The 27,544-nt window shown below is 45.4% G+C and overlaps 1 pseudogene; it reads right to left on the bottom strand.

Annotated features, from left to right (window-relative positions):
* Positions 1 to 863: 863 nt before the first annotated feature.
* Positions 864 to 25,658, bottom strand: LOC143497325 (uncharacterized; annotated as a pseudogene).
* Positions 25,659 to 27,544: the final 1,886 nt, after the last annotated feature.

Here is a 27,544-nt window from a genome sequence, read left to right as displayed (position 1 = left end):
CTGAGACCCAACATACCGAAAACCCAAAACACCATAAACCGTAAGTAAACTCGAAGGTAGAAGAAACACAACAATCAAAGAATGACCAGGAGCTGAAATACCGATAATGATGCCCGAAGGTAAGTAGTGACATAGGTTGTATATATACCCACACATACTCATTGAACACTATGATTGTCTAACACGGTACAGCTGGACAGGGAGGGGGCGTGACAACGTAAAAACAACGAGGTACAAGAAAGGGGCGGAGCCAGACATGACAGATTTGATGGAGTCGCTCGTCCACCTCAGGGTTCACAGCACCCCATCACCTCCGCCATGGTTCTCGGTGAGACTTCCACAATTTTTCAATTACTTCTTCCAGCCCCTGGCAACTTTGCCTCTTCCTTCCTTCGGATGTTCCCATCACTATTTTATATATATCAGTTCGACCCTCAAGTCCAAATGGGCGGAGCAACAGAGAAGGTTGTATGTAACACAGTCCTGTAAAAAAACATACTGCATAGCATTTTCAAAACTGCCCAATCTCTGGTAGAACATATGACCAAAAAGATCTCAAATATATGGGGCTAGAAAAAAGATGTCACCTTATATATAGAGTGTGTCAAAAAAAGGAAGGAAGCACAAGTATAAAATGAAAACAGAGAGTTTGGCAGACATACGATAGTAGACACAAGCGACAGGGGAAGGAGAACCTGTAAGGGCATGTGACCAACATGGGGGCCATCCTGCATGCTGCCATTTTGGATTCAATTTCAGTTTTGCAAATGGGATGCCAGGTGTGTGACACATCAAACTGGTACAGAATTTCACTGGAAAGACGTGTCAAGACTTGTTCTTGTCAATGTTTATTCATTCGCATGTTAAAACAGTTCATCCCAAAGCTGTTTTATCGGGTTAAGGTCAGTACTCTGTGCAGGCCAGTCAAGTTCATCCATACCAGACTCTGCCATCCATGTCTTTATGGACCTTGCTTTGTGCACTGGTGCACAGTCATGTTGGAAGAGGAAGGGACCAGCTCCAAACTGTTCCCACAAAGTTGGGAACATGGAATTGTCCAAAATGTCTTGGTATGCTGAAGCATTCAGAGTTCCTTTCACTGAAACTTAGGGGCCAAGCCCAGCTCCTGAAAAACAACCCCACACCATAATTCCACCTCAATCAAACTTTACACTTGGCACAATGCGGTCAGACTGTTCTCCTGGCAACCACCAAACCCAGACTCATCCATCAGATTGCCAGATGGAGAAGTGTGATTCTTCACTACAGAGAATGACCCTCCACTGCTCTAGAGTCCAGTGACGGTGTGCTTTACACCATGACATCCAACACTTTGCATTGCACTTGGTGATGTATGGCTTGGATGTAGCTGCTCGACCATGGAAACCCATTCCTCTCTGCGCACTGTTCTTGAGCTAATCTGAAGGCCACATGAAGTTTGGATGTCTGCAGTGATTGACTGTAGAAAGTTGGTGATCTCTTCGCACTATGCGCTTCAGCTTCTGCTGACCCTGCTCCACCAGTTTACGTAACCTACCACTTCATAGCTGAGTTGCTGTTGTTCCCAAACACTTCCATTTTCTTATAATACAGCTGACAGTTGACTGTGGAATATTTAGGAGTGAGGAAATTTCACAAATGGATTTGTTGCACAGGTGTCATCCTATCAGAGTTCCATGCTGGAATTCACTGAGTTCCTGAGAGCGGCTAATTCTTTCACAAATATTTGTAAAAACAGTCTGCATGCCTAGGTGCTTAATTTTATACACCTGTGGCCATGAAAGGGATTGATTCTGATTCTGATTATTTGGATGGGTGAGTGAATACATTTGGCAATATAGTGTGCATATACAGTATACACTCACTGGCCACTTTATTAGGTACATCTTGCTAGTACCAGGTTGGGCCCCCTTTTGCCTTCAGAACTACCTTTAATCCTTCATGGCATAGATTCAACAAGGTACTGGAAACATTCCTCAGAGAGTCTGGACCAGTCTGAGATGATTCGCGCTTTATGACATGGTGTGTTATCCTGCTGGAAGTAGGCATCAGAAGATGGGTACACTGTGGTCATAAAGGGATGGACATGGTCACCAACAATACTCAGGTAGGCTGCATTTGAACTGCAGCAGATCGTCTTGGCCACGTCTACATACCTAAATGCATTGAGTTACTACCATGTGATTGACTGATGCGTTAATGAGAAGTTGGACACGTGTACCTAATAAAGTGGCCACATATATACACACAAATATGTTTGCAAATAAATATATTATTTGATTTTAATAATCATATAAATATTCATAAATGTTTTATTAAGGCTTTGAGAAGTAATAAATGACCTTCCAAGCTCTTGCTTTTCTCTGGGTGTGAATGAGGATTACGATGTTGGAAATGAGTTTGCCTGCCATGTTTCTCAATCCCAAAAAAGCTTCTGTGAAATTTACCAACCGTCTCACAAACTGCACATCTCATTAGCTGTCAGTGAATGTGGCTTGATGGATACATCACATCTCGAGTATAATTTCAAAGCCCTTACAGAGTCCAGGGCAGATGCCCTTATGATGCAGCACCATGCGTTGTGTATTAATGGGACCTGCAATAAATATGTGAATTAATTCCAAAGCCTCTATTGCTAAGATTTTATTGGGTGATGTGGTCTGAAAGTCGGGTGATCCCATCTTTGTGAGTCTGCTGCTTACAGAGCTGACGTCCCAGCGGACATCAGGGGGGGTACGATTTCTCTACCTGTGTCCTGTAAATACCTTATTGTGATGCACAGAGCAAATGGCGTGCATTGCCGTGCGAGTACCCTGGTGTGTGACGTGCAGTTTACTGCAATTGTCTCGAGCAGCTGGTGAGGGGAGGGTGTTGTCAAATTCAGTGTTCAGTGAAATTTACACGTGTACGTGTGTGTGTGTGTGTGCGTGTGTGTGTGTGTGTGTGTGTGTGTGTGTGTGTGTGTGTGTGTGTGTGTGTGTGGTACACATCACCCCCTGAGTTTGTTTGCTGTCTGCCACCCGCGTGACAGAAATTACGTGTCCACACTGGGAGGCCGGGCGGTACCATCTGTCATGGACTGACTAAGGCTGTACGTTACGATTCAAAACAAAATCACGCTCTCATTCCACCGTGATTTATACGCTGCCCCATGGCAGCTAAGACGACATTCGCATTCACAGCGTTGTCAGAGCGAACGTCCTGCATGACTTCAGCATGAGCCGAACTTTTCACCTAGCCTCCGCGTGACCCGCGCTACCGTGTGCATGAAATCAGAATCCTTGATTCTGCGGCACCCACGGGACGGGTTTCCTTCTATGAGTCTGGATCTGAGATTTGTTTGTCATTGACACTGGTGATCTCATTTTCACTAGTTTGTGGCGAAGTTGCTAAAGAGCAGTGCGAGAAAACAACCTCGGCTTTGCCACATGGGTCCTCAGCATCGCTCTGCTTTTAGTCATGTTGCTCACAGCCAGAATGTGCTCTTCACAGGACAGCAGCCGCAACTGACTCAAACAACACCGAAGGCCTGGCAATCACAGCAATAACAGCCCTCATTTTATGGGAAAGAAAGCCAAATAGATGTGAAAGGCAGCACGGAGGGCACAGGAGGTCCCATTATTAATGCATTTCTCTGCGCTGCTTGTCAGTTGGAATCAGGGGAGCAGGATCCTGGAACTTTGGGGGTGATCACCACATTTGGTCTTGATTGAACTGAAAAACAATTGGATTTTATTGCATATGTGTGTGTGAGAGAGATAGAGAGATGGGCAGGAAGACAGAGAGAGATTGTTGTGCATTTTCTGCATGTGTTTTGTTAGTGCAGAGCCTTGTGTGCTGGACTTGGAGAGGTTGCTGACATTTCCAAATCGCTCCCCACTGCCTGTGCACTTCAATAAGTGAACTTCTTCACATTTTCCATCTCTAAAACATTTCCCCTTTATAATTGCTTTTCAAGCACCTATTTGAGACCTTGAAGAAAAGGCTCATTGTGTCAGCTGTTCTCCCCTCCTCTCCCCTCCTTTCCCCTCTCCTCTATCCCCTCCTCTACCCTCCCTCTCCTCCCCCTCCTCCCCTCCCTCCTCTCCTCTCCTCCCTCTCCTCCCCTCCTCTCCCCTCCTTTCCCCTCTCCTCTATCCCCTCCTCTACCCTCCCTCTCCACCCTCTCCTCCCCTCCTCCCCTCCCTCCTCTCCTCTCCTCCCTCTCCTCCCCTCCTCTCCCCTCCTCTCCCCTCCTTTCCCCTCTCCTCTATCCCCTCCTCTACCCTCCCTCTCCACCCTCTCCTCCCCTCCTCCCCTCCCTCCTCCCCTCCCTCCTCTCCTCTCCTCCCTCTCCTCCCCTCTCCTCTATCCCCTCCTCTACCCTCCCTCTCCTCCCTCTCCTCCCCTCCTCTCCCCTCCTCTCCCCTCTCCTCTATCCCCTCCTCTACCCTCCCTCTCCTCCCTCTCCTCCCCTCCTCTCCTCCCTCTCCTCCCTCTCCTCCCCTCCTCTCCTCCCTCTCCTCCCCTCCCTCCCCTCCTCTCCCCTCCTCTCCCCTCTCCTCTATCCCCTCCTCTACCCTCCCTCTCCTCCCTCTCCTCCCCTCCCTCCTCTCCTCTCCTCCCTCTCCTCCCTCTCCTCCCCTCCCCTCCTCTCCTCCCTCTCCTCTCCTCCCTCCCCTCCCTCCCCTCCTCTCCTCCCTCTCCTCTCCTCCCTCCCCCCCCTCCCCTCCTCTCCTCCCTCTCCTCTCCTCCCTCCCCTCCCTCCCCTCCTCTCCTCCCTCTCCTCTCCTCCCTCCCCTCCCTCCCCTCCTCTCCTCCCTCTCCTCTCCTCCCTCCCCTCCCTCCCCTCCTCTCCTCCCTCTCTTCTCCTCCCTCCCCTCCCTCCCCTCCTCTCCTCTCTCCTTTATCCCCTCTTCTACCCTTCCTCTCATCCCTCTCCTCCCTCTACTCCCCACCTTCCCCTCCATCCTCCCTGCTGTTTGGCCTCATTAAAAAAAAAAAAAAACAATTGATCAGAAGGCATGTGTGCAGCTGACCTGTCACTGATGGTGCTACACACACACACACACACACACACACACACACACACACACACACACACACATTTCCCCTTCTAGTATTTACACTCCTCACCTTAGTCACACTCCTTTAACACCCCATCCATTAATAACATCATTAATCCAATAATACCCATTAACATCATCATTAATCCATTAATACCCATTAATAACATCATTAATCCATTAATACCCATTTATAACACCATTAGTCCTAAAATAAACATGTAAAACAGTGGCAACAGTACATGGGGGTGTGACTGAGGTCTGATAATGTCATCTTCAGAGGTTTATAGAATAGAACTGATAGACTATCAGAGGTTTCACTCTCTCTGCCCTGGTTTATGTCTATATGTCCATGCGGTAGCTGCACACAAGAGACTGTAGACGCCTCTGCTGCATTTTGCTACACTACAAAAATCAGCTCCAGACTTTATTATTCCACCAATTGAAAAAAAAAACACTTGGCTTAATAACAAATACTCTCACATACACACTAGAAAGAGAGAGTGAGAGAGGGACCATTTTTGGCCAAAAATAAAAGATTTTCAATGGAAAAATTCCCAAGGCAGTGTAAACTGGTCTGAAACTAGGTTCGATCTCTGTCCAGAAACACAACCCTTAAACTTCTAGATGTATTCAGACTGAAACCAAATGAATTATTGAAACTGTTTTGTTTGTTTGTTTATTTTTTTGTTAAGATCCACCCACTTTGTTGGGTGGAAGGAACTCATATGGTATATGCGAGTGACCTTTCTTTACTCTAAACCACGGCCTTGACATTAAAAAGAGAAATTAGTAGAATAAAAATAGTCATTCTATGCTGTTCCAAGTGAAATGTTAAAATTCTGTTCCCATCTCTTTAAAGAATAGCTGCCCTCTTCTCTTTAGAGAAAAACACCTAAAGAAAAGTTGCATTTAATGAACTATAGAAATGACCTATCTGAGGTCTCCGTAATGTGTTTAAAGTGCCTGAATATTAATAATAGTACCTTACTTTTCTGACAGTTGTGAACAGTGATGTAGATATTAGGATCATATATTAGATTCATATTCGATTTATATAAATTCCGCATGTATCCAGAGAGCATATTTCTCATGGTTCTGGTGGGTGCAAAATTCTGCGTGTGTGTGTGTGTGTGTGTGCACATGTACATGTGTGTGTGTGTGTGTGTGTGTGTGTGTGTGTGTGTGTGTGTGTGTGTGTGTGTGTGTGTGTGTGTTTAGCTCCATTTGAACTGCAGCAGATCATCTTGGCCAGCTCCAGTTATTTTGTCTCTCAGTGTCTCTGTTGTTCTCACCTGGTAGCTGTCCCTTGTCACTTTCCTCTCTTTCCCTGTCTCTCCTCTCTCCTCCTGTCTCTCCTCACTCTCCTCTCTCCCCGTCTCTCCTCACTCTCCTCTCTCTCCCTGTCTCTCCTCACTCTCCTCTCTCTCCCTGTCTCTCCTCACTCTCCTCTCCCCCTGTCTCTCCTCTCTCCCCCTGTCTCTCCTCACTGTCCTCTCTCCCCGTCTCTCCTCACTCTCCTCTCTCCCCGTCTCTCCTCACTCTCCTCTCTCCCCCTGTCTCTCCTCACTCTCCTCTCTCCCCATCTCTCCTCACTCTCCTCTCTCCCCGTTTCTCCTCACTCTCCTCTCTCTCCCTGTCTCTCCTCACTCTCCTCTCTCTCCCTGTCTCTCCTCACTCTCCTCTCCCCCTGTCTCTCCTCTCTCCCCCTGTCTCTCCTCACTGTCCTCTCTCCCCGTCTCTCCTCACTCTCCTCTCTCCCCGTCTCTTCTCACTCTCCTCTCTCCCCCATCTCTCCTCACTCTCCTCTCTCCCCGTCTCTCCTCACTCTCCTCTCTCCCCCATCTCTCCTCACTCTCCTCTCTCCCCCTGTCTCTCCTCACTCTCCTCTCTCTCCCTGTCTCCCCTCACTCTCTTCTCTCCCCCTGTCTCTCCTCACTCTCCTCTCTCCCCCATCTCTCCTCACTCTCCTCTCTCCCCCTGTCTCTCCTCTCTCCCCCTGTCTCTCCTCACTCTCCTCTCACTCCCTGTCTCTCCTCACTCTCCTCTCTCCCCCTGTCTCTCCTCACTCTCCTCTCCCCATCTCTCCTCACTCTCCTCTCTCTCCCTGTCTCTCCTCACTCTCCTCTCTCCCCCTGTCTCTCCTCCCTCTCCTCTCTCCCCCTGTCTCTCCTCACTCTCCTCTCTCCCCCTGTCTCTCCTCCCTCTCCTCTCTCCCCCTGTCTCTCCTCACTCTCCTCTCCCCATCTCTCCTCACTCTCCTCTCTCCCCCTGTCTCTCCTCACTCTCCTCTCTCTCCTGTCTCTCCTCACTCTCCTCTCACTCCCTGTCTCTCCTCACTCTCCTCTCTCCCCCTGTCTCTCCTCACTCTCCTCTCCCCATCTCTCCTCACTCTCCTCTCTCCCTGTCTCCCCTCACTCTCCTCTCTCCCTGTCTCCCCTCCTCTCTTCCTCTTCTCTCCTCCCCTCTCCTTTACTCCCATCCCCTCCTCTACCCACCCTCTCCCTCCTCTTCTCTCTTCCGCTCTCCTTTACTCCCCTCCCCTCCTCTCTTTCTCTCCTCTCCTCTATTCTCCTCCCCATCCCTCCTCTCCCCTCTCCTTCTCTACTCTTCTCTGCTCTCACATTGCCATCATTCCTATCTCTCTGACAGTAATGGAAATGGACAGTTCACCGCAAGAGCAATTGGTAATGCGTTTGCTCAAAACAATGACAGTACTTTTGCCAAAAGACTTGCTATTATTTTCAGACAGACATCAAGGCAGTCAGTGTCCGGGTGTGCAGTGTTTTAAATGTGAACGACTAAAGTGTGTTTCCCTCCTGATGTGGCTGGGATGTTTATAGTTCTGTAGTTTACAGCATGATAAAACCTTTAAGAGCTTCAGAATGGACCTTCTGTTCTGCTGCCTGGAGGGGGAGGATGAAGCACAGCTTCAAGAAGAATGACTGGCAGATGATTTATTAACAAGGGTTTGCTGATGAAGATTAAACCTTCTTCAACTAAAGTTCATTTCTTAAAAAGTTTACTTATTGATATCTACATATTATAGGGCAGTTCTGCCCTTTCAAACATATAAATCATGAGAAGTTTCACCCAAAGGCGTTAGGGTTGGGGATATTAATGTACAGTATAATCATACAGTATAGCATGAGTGTGATTACAATCAAATGTACAGTATAATCTGCTACACACACACACACACACACACACACAAACACACTAAAAACATATACACAAATGCTAGAACACAGCATGGTTAACTGTATGGTTGGAAAGTGTAGACTATATGGATGAATGGAAGGGTTAACATGGTCAGACAAAGAGGTTCATTTGAGAAGCGAAATCATATCATTTTTAGACAGACGCCTGTGAGTGGTTTTAAACATTTGCAGAAGAATGCCAGAATATCTGGTTTGGGTAATTGCTATTATTTTAGTAGCTTGAGTCCTTTTGATGCTAATTATGAACTGCTACGAAGTCTGCACTTGAACACGACATGATTGCAATCTTTTTCATCAAGCTCATATTATCATGCTGTCGGAATGATTGACACGAATCTCATAAACGCATCTCTGGGCACCCAGCAATCAACAGAAAGCCAGGTTTTTAATATAATGTTCCTCTGAAATAATGTCACCTTGAGCACAGTTTCTATTTCTAACCACCGAGGATGTACAAATGTGAATTGTTCAGATCGTCTGAAAGCACGAGTTGTCAGGAGGTGTTTCCAAGACATAAGAATAGTGAACAAACAAAAAAATTGTCAAAATTTTGTTATTAGGATGAACCAATTTTATTGTCTTCTTGCCTTTATATGTCCCCCTATGTGTGCAGTCTCAGTCATATGCAGCAGTACAATTGTGTGTTTCTCCAGCAGAGCCAAAGGTTTGGGCCTCCCCTATGCCATATGCAGTCCTGATGTCCCTGACAATGGAACTGACAGTGTCCTCATTTATGTCTCAAGGAGGTGAGATCGCCCCAACACCTCCACCGTTATTCCAGACAGCAACATGTGTTGGCATCTGCATGGAGATTTTACTTCCAAAAAGTAGCAGGTTTTGGAAGACATGTGGTTCTGTAGAGTGTGTGTGTGTGTGTGTGTGTGTGTGTGTGTGTGTGTGTGTGTGTGTGTGTGTGTGTGTGTGTCTGTGTGTCTGTGTGTGTGCGCTTATGTGTGGGGGTGGTCTTGTATGAAAATGTATGAGGTTCATAATTGGATGTGATTAACATGACTATGTATATGTTCTTACAATTACGCCATCCTTGTGCTACTGGTTCTATTAAACAACAGTGCTATTTGTCAGAATCTGTGGTTTTCTGTAATTGGTTGCGTTGGCCCGTATCACATATCACGATGACTTATTGATTCTTGCCCTGAGCTTTTACTGTGCCTCATCGTTCAGCAATTCAAATGTTCCAGGTCAGAACGTGGCATGTGGGAGGAGTGATCAACATGGAGTGATCAACATGGAGTCATCATCCTGGAGTGATCATCATGGAGTGTCCGTCTGGAGTGGCACAGGCCCCATAAGTCCCTCCACCTACAGACCCGCATCCACCCCCTCCGGCTGGAGCTCCTCGCCCTTGCAGACAAGGGCGTGGCTTCCACCCAGAGCGGGAGGGGTGGGAGGGGCCCTGGGCGAGGCCCGGTCCTGCCAGGGCCGACCCTGCCGAGGACTCTATTTCCAGATCCGCTGGCCCAGATGATGGGTTTTTCCACACGGTTGCCCCCAGCCACAAATAGAGTGTCGCCCGGTGTTGGATTGGGGGGGTGGGGGGCAGCTTCACACAGCTGTGCAGAGCATGCAGTAGTGTTAGAATCAACAGTGAGTTATCTTCTGCCAGACTCTCTCTCTCTCTCTCTCTCTCTCTCTCAAATTCAAATTCAAATTCAAATTCAAATGGCTTTATTGGCATGAATTGTAAATAACAACTGTTGCCAAAGCAATATTAGAAAAAAAAAAAAAAATAATAATAATAATAAATACATAAAATTCTTGTAGTGATACAACCAAATCAAAACAAAATGAGACAATACATATATATAATAAAGTTAAAGATTAATAAACATGTTTACATATGGTAATGTGAATCATATATTTACAGAGGTAACAGTAGGTGGGCTTTGTTCTCTGAGGGTGTGACAGTCATGTACATATTTAGCTGACAGGTAAACACATTCTGGAGTTTCTCCCAAATACACACACATCAGATCTCCAGGTGACCCCAGTGTGTCCTCCAGTGAGGAGAGAGTGGCGTTTACTGAGTGGAGGAACTCCAGTCTGAGGTGTGTGTACCTGGAGCATGAGGAGAGAAAGTGCTGCTCTGTTTCAATGTGTCCTGAGCTGCAGTGCTGACACACTCTCTCCTCTCTGGGCCTCCAGTGCTTCTTCTGACGCCCTCTCTCTATCTCCAGGCTGTGGGCACTCAGTCTGTACATTGTTAGGGTGTATCTGTGTTTTGGGAGTTTAATTTTCGTGAGGTAATTTGCGAGTACATATTCCCTGTTTAATGATCTGTAACATTCTAACTTATTAATTGAGGTGATCATCTGAGTCCAGTAGGTGATATATTCTAATTGTTGTATTTTGTCGATCATTTTGAGGTGTGTTTGAGAGAGAGTGTAGTGGATGTTGGTGTAAAGGTGGTGTTTTTCTTTAATGTGTCTGAGGGGGTCTGTGTCTGGGTGAGTATATGTATAAAGGTATGCTATGTGATGGTATGAGTCTGGGTGTGATTGGGACAGGTGGGAGTGGAATTTTAAAGCTCTTTTTAACATTGGGAGAGAGAGAGGAAACTCGCCCAGCTCTGCTCTGCACGCCAGGTTCGCAGTGTTTCGATGGACCCTCAGGACGTCTTTACAGAACTCCAGGTGGAATTTTTCAATTGGGTTTGTGTCCCATGAAGTGTGATCTTGATAGATGACAGGTCCCCAGACTTCACTCCCGTATAATAGTATGGGTTTAATCACGGAGTGGAATATTTTAGTCCAGATCTGAACTGGTACGTTCTGTGTGTTTAGTGGTCGTTTTATGGTATAATATGCTCTTCTTGCTTTTTCTACCAGTGCATTCATAGTCTTACTGAAACTGCCAGATGCACTGATCAGCAGTCCAAGGTAGCTATACTCCACCGTATGCTGTAGTGTCTCTCCTCCAAGGGTGAAGTGATATTTAGATTCCTGTGATCTCGGTTTCTTTTGGAAAATCATAATTTTGGTTTTATTGATGTTGATGTCTAGGGCCCAGTTTTGACAGTAATGTTCAAGAGTGGATAAGTGTTGCTGTAGGTCTTTTGCTGTAGGAGCTAACAATACCAGATCATCTGCGTATAACAGGAATTTTATTTCTTTATCATTCAATTCTAAACCTAAGTTTGGTGACTGTTCAAGAGTTGTAGCCAGTTTATTAATATATATATTGAATAGTGTTGGCGATAGATTACAGCCTTGGTGCACTCCCCGTCCTTGACTGAAGAATTCAGTTCGTCTATTGTCAATTTTAATTGCACATTTATTATCATTATATTTAGATTTAATTAAATCATAAACCTTCCCCCCTATGCCAGATTCAAGTAGTTGGAGGAACAGGCCATCATGCCACACTGAATCAAATGCTTTTTTAAAGTCAACAAAGCAGGCAAATATTCTTCCTTTGTTTTTCTGGTGGACGTGTTTTTGAATGAGTGTGTGGAGGGTGTATACGTGATCGGAGGTGCTATAATTAGGAAGGAAGCCAATTTGACTTTTTGATAGAATGTTATGTTCAGTCAGATAATTTAACAACCTAGTGTTTAGTATACTGCAGAAGACCTTACCTATATTACTGTTAACACAAATTCCTCTGTAGTTATTTGGGTCAAATTTGTCTCCGTGTTTATAAATTGGAGTAATAAGACCTCTGTTCCAGACCTCAGGGTAAATTCCACTTGTTAGTATTAGATTGAAAAGTTTTAGAATAGCCAATTGTAGTTTAGGGCTGCTATGTTTTAACATTTCATTTTTGATATTATCAATTCCGCAAGCTTTCCTGTTTTTTAAGGCACCAAGTTTTCCTTGAAGTTCCTCTATAGTGATGGGGTAGTCCAGTGAACACTGGTTGTCTTTTATTGCTGGTTCTAGATTGTTAAGTTTTCCTGTGATTGTATCCTTGTTTAATTTATCTGGAATTTTATAAAGTTCTTCAAAATACATCTTCCATGTTTTGTTATTTTTAATTGGGGTATTTTTGAAATTGGATGTTGTAATATTTTTTTTCCATAGATCCCAGAAAGAATTTTCTTTAATTGCTTTTTCCATTTTGATAAACTGGTTATCCATATATTGATTTTTTTTATTGCGAATTAATTTTTTATATTGTTGTAAAGTCTGAAGATACTCTAATCGTCCTTTTTGGTCATTTGGGTTTCTGTGTTTCTTGTTGGACAAATTTCGTAACTGTTTTTTTAATGTTGAGCATTCTTTATCAAACCATCTTTCTTTTTGCTGTTGTTTTGTTGTTTTGGTTAGTATTGTCCTTAGATTTGATTGTTTTGTAATCTGAAAGAAAATCTTATTTAGATGTTCAGTTGCTAGGTTTATGTCTTTTTTGTTAGTTTGATAATATGTTTCGAGGAATATATGTAACATTTGTTTGATGTTTTCCGAGTTAAGTGCTGTTGTGTAATCAGTAATGCTTTGTTCTGTCCATTTATATGGTCTGGGGATAGGATAAGTGTCTTTGTTTGGGTCTTGTTTGTTTGTTTTCGTTTGAGACTTTTTTAAGTAGAGGACTATTTGGCAGTGATCTGAGAGATGCAGTTGTGGCAAAACCACGAATGCACTGATATGTCCAGGGTTGAGGTCAGTGATGGCATAATCTACTACACTGCTGCCCAGTGCAGAGCAGTATGTGAATCTGCCCAGGGAGTCTCCTCTCGCCCTGCCGTTTACAATATACAGACCGAGGCCTTTACACATCTGGAGGACGTGTTTACCATGTTTGTTGATGACACCATCATAACTTTGTCTCTGAGTGGTTATACTTGTGTGGTAGGACAGGATCTGTTTAGGTATGTTTGGTATTTTCTCTATATTAATAAAGTCGTGTTCTCTGGCAGTTCTTGCATTTAAATCACCACAAATCAGAACATGACCTAAATTTTGAAAATGATTAATTTCTTTTTGGAGATTTTCAAAAATATCTTCTGTGTAGTAAGGAGAATTTAGGGGTGGAATATAAATAGCACATAAATAGATATCCCTGTCATTTTCGAATAAATTCCTGTTTATTTTAACCCATAGATGATTTTTGCTTTTTTTGACTGGACATATGACTGATCTATATTCTTCTTTATACCACACAAGTATACCACCAGAGTTTCTGCCATTTTTAATATGGGCATGCTTTAAAGCAGGAACGTAAAGTTCTAGGTAATTATTTGGACAGAGGGAGTTGGTGTGATTATCCCATGTCTCTTGAAGAATAATTAAATCCCGGTTATATATACTATTTACAAAATCAGGATTAGTTAATTTTAAACCAAATGTTGAAGAAAACAAACCTTGAATATTCCAACAACTAATTGAGAAAGATGTCATTGTAAGACAATAAAAGGTATTTCACAAAGAGAATCGATCTACAACCATATCATTTTAAATACTAATGTATCTGTCAAATGTAACAAAATTATTAATGAGACAAGTTTAGTTAAATAGTTTGTGACAGAGGAGAGAGATAAAGTCTCTTATCTGCTCAGGGTGTAGCTGGGTTGGTGCAGGTGGGGTTCCTTGAGCAGCTACATCAGCGTAGGTTCTGGCCTGTGGTGCTGGAGGAAGGGTGATCTGTGGCTGTGATGGAGGCTGCCAGCTGTTCCTGGGTGGAGGAGGCTGATGGAGTGTGGTGCGCTGTGAGGTGAAGGCAGAGGTGGGGAAGACTCCTCTGGATGTTCTGCTGTGGTGAAGGTTCTGGGATGAGTTGTGAGGTTCTGGTGTTGGTCTCAGTCTGATGCGGTCCGTGAGTCTTTTCCGATTTAAAGCTGTGTCCTTTAGGTTTTTTGCGAACAGTTTCACTCCTTTTTGATTGAGGTGGAGTCGATCATACAGGTGTGTATGGAAGATCTGTCCATGAAGCACAACTCGTGTGTTGGGTATCTGGGCACAGAGTCTATAAAGATCTGAATTGATGTTGTTGATGGTATGTTGAGGTGTGTCCAGTCTTGGTAATAGACTGGAAATTGTAACCGTTGCTGAGGGGAACCTCTTTCTTGCTGTTATGGCTATGTGTTTGAGTGCTTCAGGTATGTTTCTGCCTATTTGAGTTAGATCGTTGGTTCCAGTGTGTATGATGATGTGCTGAACTCCTTCATAATCCATATTTGAGAGCTGTTCTGTGGCTTTGGATATGGTTGGAGTCCAGATCTTTGTGATTTTCTTGTTTGGGAAAATACGCTTCATGTCAATGTATTTCCCATTAGAATCACACATGAATACAACTTTCTGTGTTTTCCTCTGCGTGAGCGGAGGTGTGTGTGAGTTCTCAGCAGGAATATTAGTGCAGTGGGAATCTTGATCGGTTGTGAGTTGTTTAGATGGGGTAGGTTCAGTGAGAGCAGGAGGAGAGGATTTGGGGTGATTAGGCTTCGCAGGTGAAGGGGGTGAGGTGGTGGGAGAGGTGGAGGAAGTGAGGTCATTCGTGGAGCGTGTCTGGTCTTCTGTCAGCCTGTGCTGAGGTAACAGGGTTGTAGTGTTGAGCAGCTGTGTGTGTGTGGTCAGCTCCTCTGTCACTCTCCGTAGAGCCACCCTCAGATACTCGTTGTCCTCCTCTAGTTCTCTCATGGCCTGTTGCACTTCTTGGAGCTCATGTCTCTGTTGCAGTACTAACGTGTAGAGCTCTCCTGCTGTTTGACTTTCAATCCTTTGCTGAAGGGAGGATAGAGTCCTTTCTCTAAAATCTGTGAACTCCTGTTCTAGAGTAGAGAGTCCGTCTTTTATTGCCCTGATGCTGCTGGTGAGTTTAGGTGATTGTTCCAGTGGCTGTGATGTTTTAGGGCTTGTAAGAAAGACCTTTTGTGGTGTTTTCTGTGAGGCTGTGGTTTTTCTTTTTGATATGACGGACCTTTTCATGTGACTGAAGCAGTTTTGAAAGTTATGTAGACTATTTTCGGATCCCTGAACCATAATTGTTCCATTGTGATATACATTTATTGTTATAATGGAAGATGTGCATTCAGCATCTTCATGTGTGGTTATCTGTCTGCCTTTGCTTATTCCATTTCTCTTAATGTTAGAGAATGTCTCACACATTACTGAATGCCAGTCAGAAGGATGATGGGTGAAGAAAAGCAGGTTACACATGATCTTGCGGTTGTCCATTGTAGTGAAGTCTGCCACTAGAGTTTCTGGGTTTTCGGACAATACTTTTGTTTTGAATTGTTTCCTGGCTTTTAGTGTTTTGACATGCTGTGGATATCGCACCTCGCAGCCGTCCAGGTGTAGCGAATGTCCGTTGGAAGCGGGGGAAACCGTTTTTTTCCATTTTTGTATGATGTTGTTGTTAACGGCACGGCAAAATAACGGTATCGGCACCGTTATTTTGTTGCTTTTGCCGTTTTGCTGTGTTTTGTTGTTTTTTTGTGTTGTGTGTATTGTGTCTGGTCGCTGTTATTTTGTTGCCGTTAGAAACGCCGTTGCTCTGCCTTACCGGAGCGCCGTCGAAGTTTCCGCTCGGTTTTTGGCTATAGTTAAAAAAAAATAAATAAATCTCTCGCCCTCGTTCCTGGAAGCTGCTCTGATGATTCCTCTATAATTTTATATAATTGATAGATTATATTCAAAGTTTCTCTATGTGAAAATACCTTAAATTTTAGTTTTAGTTTGGGAGCTTATGCATTTTCGCTGCCATTTAAATTGAGTTCCAATTCCAATTCCAACTCTCTCTCTCTCTCTCTCTTTCTCTCTCTCCTTCTAAAGTGGGTTCTCTTTCATTCTCTTTCCTTCACTATCTCCATCCGTCTTTCTCGCCCTCTCCCCCTCTCTGCAATACCCTTTCAATAAAAGCAATGCACACCTATGTACATATCCATGCTGAGGCCAGGAACAGACCACTGTGGAGAAGTGTTGTGCCAGGAGCTCAACTCCACCTAAACCCCACCATCGACACCCCACCCTTCACTCTGTCTGCTGAGTACCTCATACGGATGCAGACAGGAGACAGTTGAACGATTAAAGAGGCTGATGCTCTAACCTGTGCTAACCTGTGTCAACATTTACACTGTCAGAATCAAGCAGAGATCTCCTTAAGTGTCAGACACACACACCCTGCAACCTCCCAAACCCCCAAAGAGCCTGTGGGTTAACAGCCTAAAGTCAACAGTGCAGAAGCAGCCACCGATCCTGTTTACCCTGTGATTACGCCAAAGCCCAGGGCACACAGCTCTCCCCACACTGAGCACAGTCACCTCTCTGTGTTCAGTGTGTGTTTATTAAGTCAGTTTCTTCACCCTACTTTTTGTTTTTTATCTCTCCAGGAACAGTCCAGGAAGATCAGTCATCAAGGATATGACGACCTACACGAACACACAGGGCCTAAGGGTTGGAGTGGGGTACAAACCTCATTATGTATTATGTCGTAAAAATACTTACTGTAAGCCTTAAATTGTTAAAATTACAATTACAGGTATTTAGGACAAATGCATTAAGTCAATTTGTGACGTGTGGCGGCGGGTGGAAGGACGAGGCACGGAAACCACTCGCACACTCAAGCTCCACGTTTATTGAGTGTTCTTTACTCCAAAACATTAAACACATAAACGCTAACGTACTGACACTCAGACAAAGACGAGCACAGGACACTGCGCGAACGCACGTTAAATAGACAACCAACACAGACCCTCGTGACTCTCGAGACAAGGCACAGGTGTAACAAACGAACACGCACACAGACAACCCATGCCCACGGAAGTACAAACATGGACATAACGACACACAGACAACATAGCGGCACGCCCACAGGGAAGGGTCCGGAGCTGTTCCGTAACACAATTACAAAAATCCCAATTTCTAATTAATTAGTAGAACTGTTTGGACTTCTGGTTGTTAAGAATTCAGTGATTGTTAACTTTGATAAAAATTCCTACGCTAAGTAGACCAACCAAAGCCATCATTAAAACCAGAAGGATCAATAACACCAGAAGGATCAATAAAATGTATTTATTTACTGCTCAGAAGAGTCAATAAATGCAGCAGTGTGAGAGAATGAATTAGGTCAAAAGATGGCAAACAGTGTCAACTCAGAGTGTGGTGGGAAGAGTGTGAGTGTGTGTGGGGGGCAGTGATCGCACGCAAGAACAAACAACAAAGGATTGTAACATTGGTCAGCTACAATAACACAGTGCAGTGCAGTGGATCCTATTCAATGTCCGTGGGAAGCATCAGTTCTGTCAGACTTGGACATGCATTGCGTGTTGCATGTTGGGAGTGTTGGGAGTGTTGGGAGAATTGGGAATGATGGGCATGTTGGGAGATTGGGAATGTTAGGAGTGTTGTGAGAGTTGGGAGTGATGGGAGTGTTGTGAGAGTTGGGAGTGATGGGAGTGTTGTGAGAGTTGGGAGTGATGGGAGTGTTGGGAGAGTTGGGAGTGATGGGAGTGTTGTGAGAGTTGGGAGTGATGGGAGTGTTGTGAGAGTTGGGAGTGATGGGAGTGTTGGGAGAGTTGGGAGTGATTGGAGTGTTGTGAGAGTTGGGAGTGTTGTAAGTGTTGGGAGTGTTAGGAGAGTTGGAAGTGTTTGGAGTATTGGTTGTATTGGGAACATGCAATAAAGTGAAAAGTTGAGCTGAATTGATGCAAATGAATACTGTCCAATCTGGAGACAGGGCTGTTCGCATTAGTGTCAGCAACGCAATGTTTGAAACATTAGTTCCATCTTCAAATGTACTGATGCAGTATAGAGGGCATCAGGATTCCTGGTCATTGGATCAATCCCTGGAAATTTACAAAATTGCACAAAAATGCCAAGAGGAAGTTGCATAGATTGGTAGTGTCTCTGATAGGTTTTTGTATAGGGAGGTATATAGATTTCTATTATAAATGTTATATATAACCTATATTAACATTTATTAGCCTTTGCTAGCCAATATTCTGCTCACTTACTAGTATATTCAACATATTAAACATATATTATGAAGCTCAGTCGAACTGCAACTGGATGGTGCAGGGAACACATGTATGTGAGCACGTTGTTCATGTTCATGGTGTTCCACACCTATACAAATACACCAGGGGGATCAGGCAGTGCTCTGAGATTTATGTTTTTTCCAGCTGATCTAAGTCCCTGATATGAACATTTATAATAACCAAATATACCTTTGGCTGTAAAAAATATCACAATAATAACCTGCCCCATGTTTAACACTGCATGGTCTGTTGTGTCAAGTTGTGTAATTGGCTGAGCGACTTGTGGGCTGAGGAGGTTTTCTGCATGGAAGATTCCACTAGAACACATCACACGTGGCCTCAAACACCCACTTGATTGTGATTGCCTCCCACAGAACTTTGGGATGCAGTTTGGGGCATCGGGTTTTCCACTGATAAGAGGGCCCAGCCTTCTTCTCTTAAACGCCCTGCCTGGTTGGTGATCAGTCAGAGTGAGGGGACTGGGATGGCCGCCTCTTCACCTGAGAAGTGTATCGCATGCTCGCCCAACCCCTACTGCCACTGTAAATGTGACAATTCAGTGCAGTCATGTGACAGGGCCCCCTGCCTGTAGGAGCTGGTACTTACACCCATGGTGGATGAGTCCTGAAGAAGCAGCTCTCCACTCATAATGGAGTCTGTGCTGCTCCGCTCTGTCTGATCATGACGAAGGGGGAAAAATTTTGTGCATATGAATTCCTTTAAATGTTTCCCACCAATAACCTGAAAAGCTTGTCAGGGTATTGCCTCTGGTCTACTCTTGCAAATGCGATAATTACGAGAGTCAGGTTTACCTCTTTGGTGATGTTTTGATTTGTAATTAGCTGGAATTTCTCTCTTGTTCTAAACCGTGTGAACATCAACACTCTTCCACCCAATTACACTTCTCAAAATCACATTTCAAGTGGATTTTTCACAATGAACTGCCAGTGTTCACTTCCTTCTGCATGTTGACATGTACTTTTAAACTTTAACAAAACTGAGTACATGTTTGTAGCTGAAGTACATGATGGATCACTACTATTTACATAAAAGTCTGACATCATCAGTCATACAATGTTCTGACCAAAAACACACATGCTAAACACACATGCCCACACACACACACACATGCCCCCCCCCCACACACACACACACACACAAAAAAAAACTGAGCTCAGCAGCTACACGAGTTTTCATGGATACTCTTGACTGTCCTTAAAATCCATCTGACATGGTACACAATGAACATAATGATTTCGAGCTCGTTTAGCTATTTCAGGCTGAGTGATTAATCTGATAAACATCAAATTAATTGGTTTGAAATTTTTCAGGGATATGAATCAAAGGCAAAACTCAACAGAAAGCAAATTAAAGTCACTTGACTGGAAGGAATGTTAAATTAACTTGAGACACGGTGCAGTAAAACATCTGACCCCATTCCCCTACTGCTGTTACACACCACCTCCCAAAACCTGGCAGAAACGGTACTATTACGACCTCTTGAAGGTTCTGGTGCACCCCGTTTTGGTTAAGGTCACTAGGTTGAAGACTACAGCATGCTATAGGTTTACTGTGTGAAACTCCTATGAGGCCACACTTAGGTCCTGAACTTGTGCAGGTCTTCTCAGCATACTCATGCCACTCTGTTATTACATCATGCGGCTTTCTCTTATTCTCCACATATTCCGCTGTGCAAATGGTATCTCTGAGTGAAGGAAAAGCAGTTTAGATGTTAAGACTTAACAAGCGGGTAGATACGGAACAGGAGCTAATATAGGGAAGAATGCACTTGTCCAGAAGAGGTCTTGGACCCTGGTTCCCCAGAGAGAAATCGCACCCAACATGTGCCCAACATTCACGTGAGATCAAAGTGCCGTAACTACATAGCTCAGGGCAGAGTCAAAGGTCGCCAGCCTAGATGCACCCATCCGCACACGCAGACTGCTCATAGGCAGGCAGCCGTGGAGACGAGTGCTATCTCACTGCACTTTTCACCATCTGCGCTAGCTCTAAATTTAACAGCGCTAACGTGCTACATGTTCATAGCTACGCCTGCTTGTGTTGCTAAAGTGGGAGAAATTAATGTAATTACCAGAGTCGCCAGATTAGCGAGTTCTGAGAGCTCGGCGGTGGGGCTAATTAATTTACCTGCAGTGCTTATTGTTCGATTACATGTGGGAGATAAAGGAACGCCGTCCCACAAAGCTACATGTATCGCGTAACATGCTAATACTCTCCTGCTGCCTCTCGTATTATGCGGGCAACTGAAGCTAATCTCTCGCCAGTCTCCGAATAGCCTACAGCTGACTTAAGAAAAAAAGACAGAACACAACCACCTCCTCCTTTCTGTTCTCAGAGGTTTAGAGGATCGCAATAACTCCCACGCTACAATGAGGATGACTGGGTTATTAAGTATCATCACACTGAGTTGTGTCTTTACATTAAAGCGTCTTGCCAATTAAGGCCCTCTGTTTATATATAGATGTGGCATGAAAGCAAATCCATCACCCTCAGTGTTTACACCAGCAGATGTGGCGTTCACAGGCTACTGAGGGTGCTGATCCGGATACAAAAGGCAAGCTTCACATGTCTCTATGAAATCACATGGAGTTCACCAGCAACAATGGAATTAAGATCATTTCAGATGGTTCTGGTCTGGTTCGCAATATTTTGAGGTTGAAGAAATAGATTGATGCCAGTAAGCAAAAACTGCTCTCCCCTGCTCCTTTCTGCTTTCGCATGTCAAACACGTAGAGAAAGAGAGAGAGAGAGAGAATAAAGAGAAAGAGAGAGAAGGTAAAAGAGAGAACATTTAAAGCAATCTACTGATAAGGAACCAATTAAAGAGTGACCAAGTCTCTCTGATGCGAATTGTGAGTGGTAGCTGAATCGATGGACCCCCTGAGGCACAGGCACACGTGGGAGTGCTACTTGCTTCAAACGCAGCCAGATCTTAACAGAGCCCGATATCTAACGTTTTCCGCGTGGTTTCAGCACCTTGATCAGCCGGCCACACAGGCCCGGAGAGCTTGAGGAGGGGCTCAGGATGAAAGGCCAACCGAGCAACCAGGCTTCATCCGTTTCCCACCACAGGAAGGTGGTGCCGTCTCCCGGGTTGGGCGGTGAGCGGATCGGACACCGTAGCGGTGGGTCAGGCTTCAAGGAACCAGTGTTTGTTCCTGCGTTTGTTAAAGTTCTTCTAATCATGAGCTGGCACAAAGAGCTCAGTGTTTCCTCTTGAGAGTGAGCAAGAGAGAGAGGGAGAGAGAGAGAGGGGGATCATTTGTGAATCCTGGAAACATAAAAAGGATTTGTTTTTGCATGCTTGTGCTTTGGGGGAAATGAATGAGCTAGACTTCTAGCTATGTGCTTGGTTGGTTTTTGTTGGGTTTACACCACCCTTTGGTTCACTGTGCATTCATACACATTGCCCGAAGGCTGTGAATCTCAGCAATGGAGCGATTTGCTAGCTGAAACCGAAAGCGTAGCAGCAGTCACCAGATCAATGCTACAGTGGGGTGGAGAGAGTGACTGGCACTGTTGGAGGGGTGGGGTGGGAGGTGGGGGAGGGACAAAGTGAAAGAGACAGATAGATAGAGCCAAAATGAAAAACAACTCACAGCCAGCACCTCGAGGGCCTGGCAGTCGTAGGCAAGGGCTTTAGAGGCAACACCGACAAACAGATTTGCAAACAGGGCACCAGGTTCAGAGGGGCAGCAGCCATGATTGATTCCCCCGCCTGGACCGATAAGCTCGCCGTGGTCAGAGTTCTGTGGGAAAACATCACATGTTTGGGGAGAGAGGCACGAGGGGAAGTTGTTTGGAGGGGGGGGGGTGTCTGGGAGTGAGATCCATCGCAGTGCAGAAGGTTTGGGATTACCACAGCTCTCTGAACGCCAGCGGCTGGAGAGGGGCTCCCGCAGCCCAGTGTGCTGCCATTTGGAAATGGGACGTGTCACATTTTGTTTTTTGAGCAGAAACACTCATTAAACTATTATAACTAGCTCATTCGCTGTCCTGACAGAACACTTCCCATCAAGTCCCCACGCTCGAAAGTCTTGATCAAAGGATCAAGAGCTGCAGTTCAACAATTTAGATGACACAGTTTCTGTCTGACATCGAAGTGAAAACAAGCAACTCGTACGGGTGGGGGGGGGGGGGGGGAAATGGGGGCGTGGGAAGTCGACGGTTGAGAAACGGACTCTCGCTCAATGGTGCGTCGCCATAGACACTCTCCGGGCACTGCCTCGGGCGGCTGGAACGCGGCCAGCCATTTGTATAGCGACGTCTGCGAAAGCGGGGACACGCAATTGCAAACAAACGCAAACAATTAGAGGACAGACATGGGGACAGGAGGCAACCGCATCTCCACGACCCAAGGTGTCTCCAAGCACTCGTTATGCTCCCGGGTGACAGGGTCGGATCATGTGTGTGTGTGTGTGTGTCTGTGTGTCTGTGTATGTGTGTGAGTGTGTGTATGTGTGTGTGTGTGTGTTATCTGTAGGAGCTCATTAACTCAGACAGGGCGAGCTGTAGCACACAGGGTAACATGGGCTCATTATAGGGTGTCGGAGATGGGCCAGCTCAGGCTAAGGCGTACATCACCGTGACGCTGCTGTCAATGGTCGACAAGGAGAACACGCAGGGTGCCTACCATCAGCTTGGCGCCTGTGTGGCGACTGACATCTCCTTGGCACCTCCTATAATTCCGATGTGACAGTATAATATAGCCACGCAGCCAAAGAGAACCAGGCGGAGGGCGGGGGGAGGTGTGCCTGAAACCTGGCGACAGTGCGGCTTTCATCCGACAAGACAGGCCTGGTGAATAAACACATATCTGGACCAACGAGCTGGTGTGGGGAGTTGGGAACGTGGCCCACCCGGAGAAGGCTGTACGGAGGAAGGGGCTGGGGGTGGGGGCCACAGAAAGACCCGCTCGCCTTTTGTCCCAGAATTCACCACAGAGAGCCCAGCGTGGCCATGGCGACCCGCGGTGCAGACGTCCAATGGGATCGCAGGCATGCCTAAGAGAGAGCCAATTAAGATGGGCCACAGCACCTTGCCAATGGGAAGTGGGCCAATTAAGCTGACTGAGCTAAAAGTCCTGCACAGCAGATGACTGTGGGAGAGGAACGTGTGTGTATGTGTGTGTCTGCATGTGTGTGAGTGTGTGTGTGTGTCCATGTGTGGATTGGGTGCATTAGACCACTCAGCAGACACAGTGGGGTCTAAACTGACATCTTGCGGTTCGAACAAGGGCCCTTCCAGTTCCAGGAAACAATAGCCAACAGAAAGGTGTATTGTGTTAGAATCGTCCTCGTCTGGCCCCTCACACCGCGCTTCCTTTCTCTCCGTCGTCCTCCGTCCCAGAGTGGGATGCGTGCCAGACCCTGATAATTAGCAGGAAGACTCAGGTCTGTAAAACACAAGCACCACCCACCTCTCCCACACCCCGTGCAGCTGCTGTGGGTGTCTCCATCTCTGATCTATTATTCATCCACTTTTTTTACTTTTTCTTTTCCTTTTTTTTTAGATTTTACCTCTAATGACGTGCAGCTCATTAAGCCGTCATCGAATATAGATCAGACCTTAAAAACAGACAGAGAGAGAGAAGGAGGGAGGGATGGAGAGAGAGCAGGGTGAAAAGATGAGTGGGTGGAAGAAGAGAGAGATTTGGAGAGAAGGAGGAAAAGGAGAGTGGGAGAGAGAATCTTACAGTCCAACAAAACATTATGGTAACCCGGCTGCTGTCGCAGTCCAAGGGAGGAAGACTGGAGTGAGGTTTTAAGAGCAAAAATGTACAAATGCTTCCCACCCGTTGCTTAATGAACTACTGTCTCTGTCCAGGGCTGCGCAAATGGGAGGATTAATCAAACTTGGACCGTTCCCTCTATCCCTCTTTATCCTCTCTGTCTCTCTTACTCCTTCTTTCTTTCTCTGTCTCATTCTCTCTCTCTCTCTCTCTCTCTCTCTCTCTCTCTCTCTCTCTCTCACACACACACACACACACACACACACACACACACACACACACACACACACGCACACACACATACATGCACACACACACTTTCCTCCCTGACCCCAGTAGACCATGTAATCTGTCTCTAACAAATCTTAATTCCAAATTGTTGCTTTAATTAAACCATCTGTTTTATTAGTTTATTTTTGTCTCCCTCTGTGCCATCTGATACATCATATCACTCCAAACGTCTCCCATTCCAAGAGTCTCTATTTCCAAAAAGTCCAATTTCAAATAAAAAAGAACTGTGTATTTTATCCATTAATACCTCTCTGTTATTTTTATATTCATCTCTATTTCCATGGTTTAGAACATGTATAATGAACATGTAGTTTATTATATCTGTAAAATGTAGGCCTTTCTTTCTCCTGCAGTGCTGGAGCACAAGATTGCCGACGTTCTAGTGAAGTCTTTCAAGGTCAGTCCGAGATGCTGAGTGGCGACTTAAATTAATGACGACTCATTTCCTCTGCCAGATATCATTAAGTCAGACCGGGAGGGATTCTTGTATGTGTGTGAGGTGCAAAAAATCTTTTGCAAAGTTATTCTCTTTTTCCTGAAACATCAGTTTTAAGAACTGCAGTCCAGAGGTCAGCTTTGCTGTTGACCTCTCTGTGCAACTCGTTCCTGGCTCTCAGAATTAATTACATCAAGCAGGCTGGAACTCCTTCAGCTCTCTAAAAGAGTGTGGTTCACAGTGGAGGACACTTCTTTCATTTCATTTTAGTTTTAATTTTTGCGTTTTTGATAATTTCCTGTTTCATTTTCTGGTTGCTTTTATGCTGATCCTACACCGGAGGCACAATGCAGATGGAACCCTTCTGTTTGCGTTATCTGTGTGTGTGTTTGTGGCTGTAAATCTGTGTCAAGGTGTTTTACAAACATGTTTTAGAAGTCAGACTTCTTTCTCTTGTAACAATTCCACAGGTCAAATGAGACAGCAGCAATAATGAGCAGAAAATACTTTTCACCTACTGCCTCTGCTTGAAGCTCAAGAGTTGTATTAGAGTCCTTTAACTGTCATGAAGTGCGACTTCTAGAAATATCATTAGACACATTAATGACTTATTCTGATTGATCACAGAAAATCCCTTCCTAGGGACACCAAACCTCATAAGTCCGTTGAATATTCATTGTCAACAATTCCCAGACATAATGGTGTCTGAAACTGGCTACGCTGCCTTCATAAGCATTCATGAACGTCTGGGTATGATTTATGAGCATTGCTTGCGTAACACCCCGGTCGGCAACCAGCCAAGACGATTCACACCTTGCTCACATCTACCAATCACGTTCCCCAGCCACTGCTCTGGCCCCAATCATCTACCTATTAGTCACGATCACCTGCACCTGGGCATGCTTTATGGAGCTTATTTACTGCTACCAACCTCATCCTCATCTTCATCCTCATCTTCATCCTCACCCTTGACTGCTGCCATCCTGCGCCTCACAGTCTCCCGACACTCTGCACTCTGTATTGAGCCGTTAGGTTTGTTGACTCGCCTGTTTTATTTATTTTTATCTGTTTTATTTACGCCTGTCTGCTCCACTAGTTCCTTGACTCACTTGTGATGTCACAGCTTATAAATGTTGTAAATGTTTTAGAAGTAGGGCTCTTAAACGAAATGGTGAAATGCTGTTTTGTATGACATTACATCATCGTAAAAGATGTGAGATATAGCTGACCAGCTGGAAGTTCTTGGTAAAATCCTTCAAACATCTAAACCACTTCACCTGCCACAAATGTTTTGGTAGCTGTGATATAAGTGCCTCTGCTGCTTTGCTACTACGGAGATACACCGCCATGATTGTACACTTGCTGGGCTTCATATCTCGAACCGGTGCATCGGGGGCACTGTATCAGAGACCTTGTTTCCATCACCTCTTCTCCTCTTCCAGCTCCTCCAGTCTACAGTTCTTATTATCTATGACTAAACACCTACAAATCAGAGTTCAGGCCTTTCTTTAGGCTTTTTATGGAGTCTGTTCAGATCAGACAGCATTCTTTATGGCCCACAGTTGAACCTTTCCTGGTAAAATGAAATTACTGTTAAGGTTACAAATTGCCCCCGTACAGCACCCCTTTTTTCCTGTTAAAGTGCTGCTTTGCCGTTAAAAGCCTCTCTTTCTCTTTTTCCCCCACCAAGCTCTTAAAATCACAGTCCAAATCAGATTAGGAAGTGCAGAGGTCTTCTCCCGCGGGGGAAGTCAATGAGGTTATTGCTTCTGTCGCCCACACATGAATCTCTTCAAAAGTCCAACCCTCCCTGGAGGACGAACACGTCTGTTCTCAGCTGCCATCGCAGAACGCTGCTCCCGGTCCATCATTGCCAACACCAACCCCCTACCCCAACCCATCCCACCCCCCCCCCCCCCGCCTCCTTAGCCGCATCAGAGCCCTGGGATGAGATGAAGGCACAGAGACAGCCCTCTTCCCCCACACCCACCCCCAGGCCCCTTGTGTCTCTCTGGAGGCTGCCATCAGAACGCCCTGGGGAGTATTGTGTCCACCACGGCTGGGTGCCTCTGTTGATACTGATGACGTGGTTTCTCTTTTCAACCCTCTGCACTTGTATGGATCTCAGAGGCCAGACAGCAGTCGTTTGGCTCATTTGGTGATTAACTCAATCTCCATTCCACCGAGTGAAGTTTTATATATATATTTTTAATCACACAAAACAGAAGCGCTCAGATCAAATGGAAAAATGATGCAGTGAAACAGGGCATCAAAATAACGTCAACATTCATCAGTCATCTGCAGTGAGGAAAGGTTTCGGAAGCTGCTTCCGTTAGCACGCTTTCCGCCCGTCGTGGGTGACACTGGCTCTGAGGTGTCATCTCTCTGCAGCCTTCAGTGCCTAACCGGTCAGTAACAGGGCTGGACATGCACTGCAGCCACTGCAGGACTCCGATAAGCTCCAGAGAGTGGCGCTTTCAGACAGCCTAGAGAAGGGTCAAGCGCACAAGCTCTTTATCAGAAAATGGAGCCATGGACGCCCGCTCTGGACAGCGTCTGATGTATCCGTCTTGCTGCCGCCCGCCAGACTGATAAAGGTGGGAGGACTGGTCCCGTGGGGCTACTCGTAAAGTCAGGAACGCCGGGAGTCCCTACGCCACCCCCCGCTCGTGACTAGCACAGAGTAAGAGTCAACCAGCTAGAGGAGACTGAATCCCTCTATAAGCTTGTGGATAGAATGTGGATTTGGAGAGGTTTTTAAATGGTGCAGTTTATGAGATTCAAAAAGAATCATAGTCCTGTGCTCATGGTAAGTGTTACAGAGAGTAGTCACATCATATCCGTGCCTCCATCTTATGAGCTTCTAGT

Source organism: Brachyhypopomus gauderio, unplaced genomic scaffold, assembly GCF_052324685.1.
Source record: "Brachyhypopomus gauderio isolate BG-103 unplaced genomic scaffold, BGAUD_0.2 sc106, whole genome shotgun sequence".
NCBI classification, from domain to species: Eukaryota; Metazoa; Chordata; class Actinopteri; order Gymnotiformes; family Hypopomidae; genus Brachyhypopomus; species Brachyhypopomus gauderio.
This window is presented reverse-complemented; position numbering and strand designations above follow the sequence as displayed.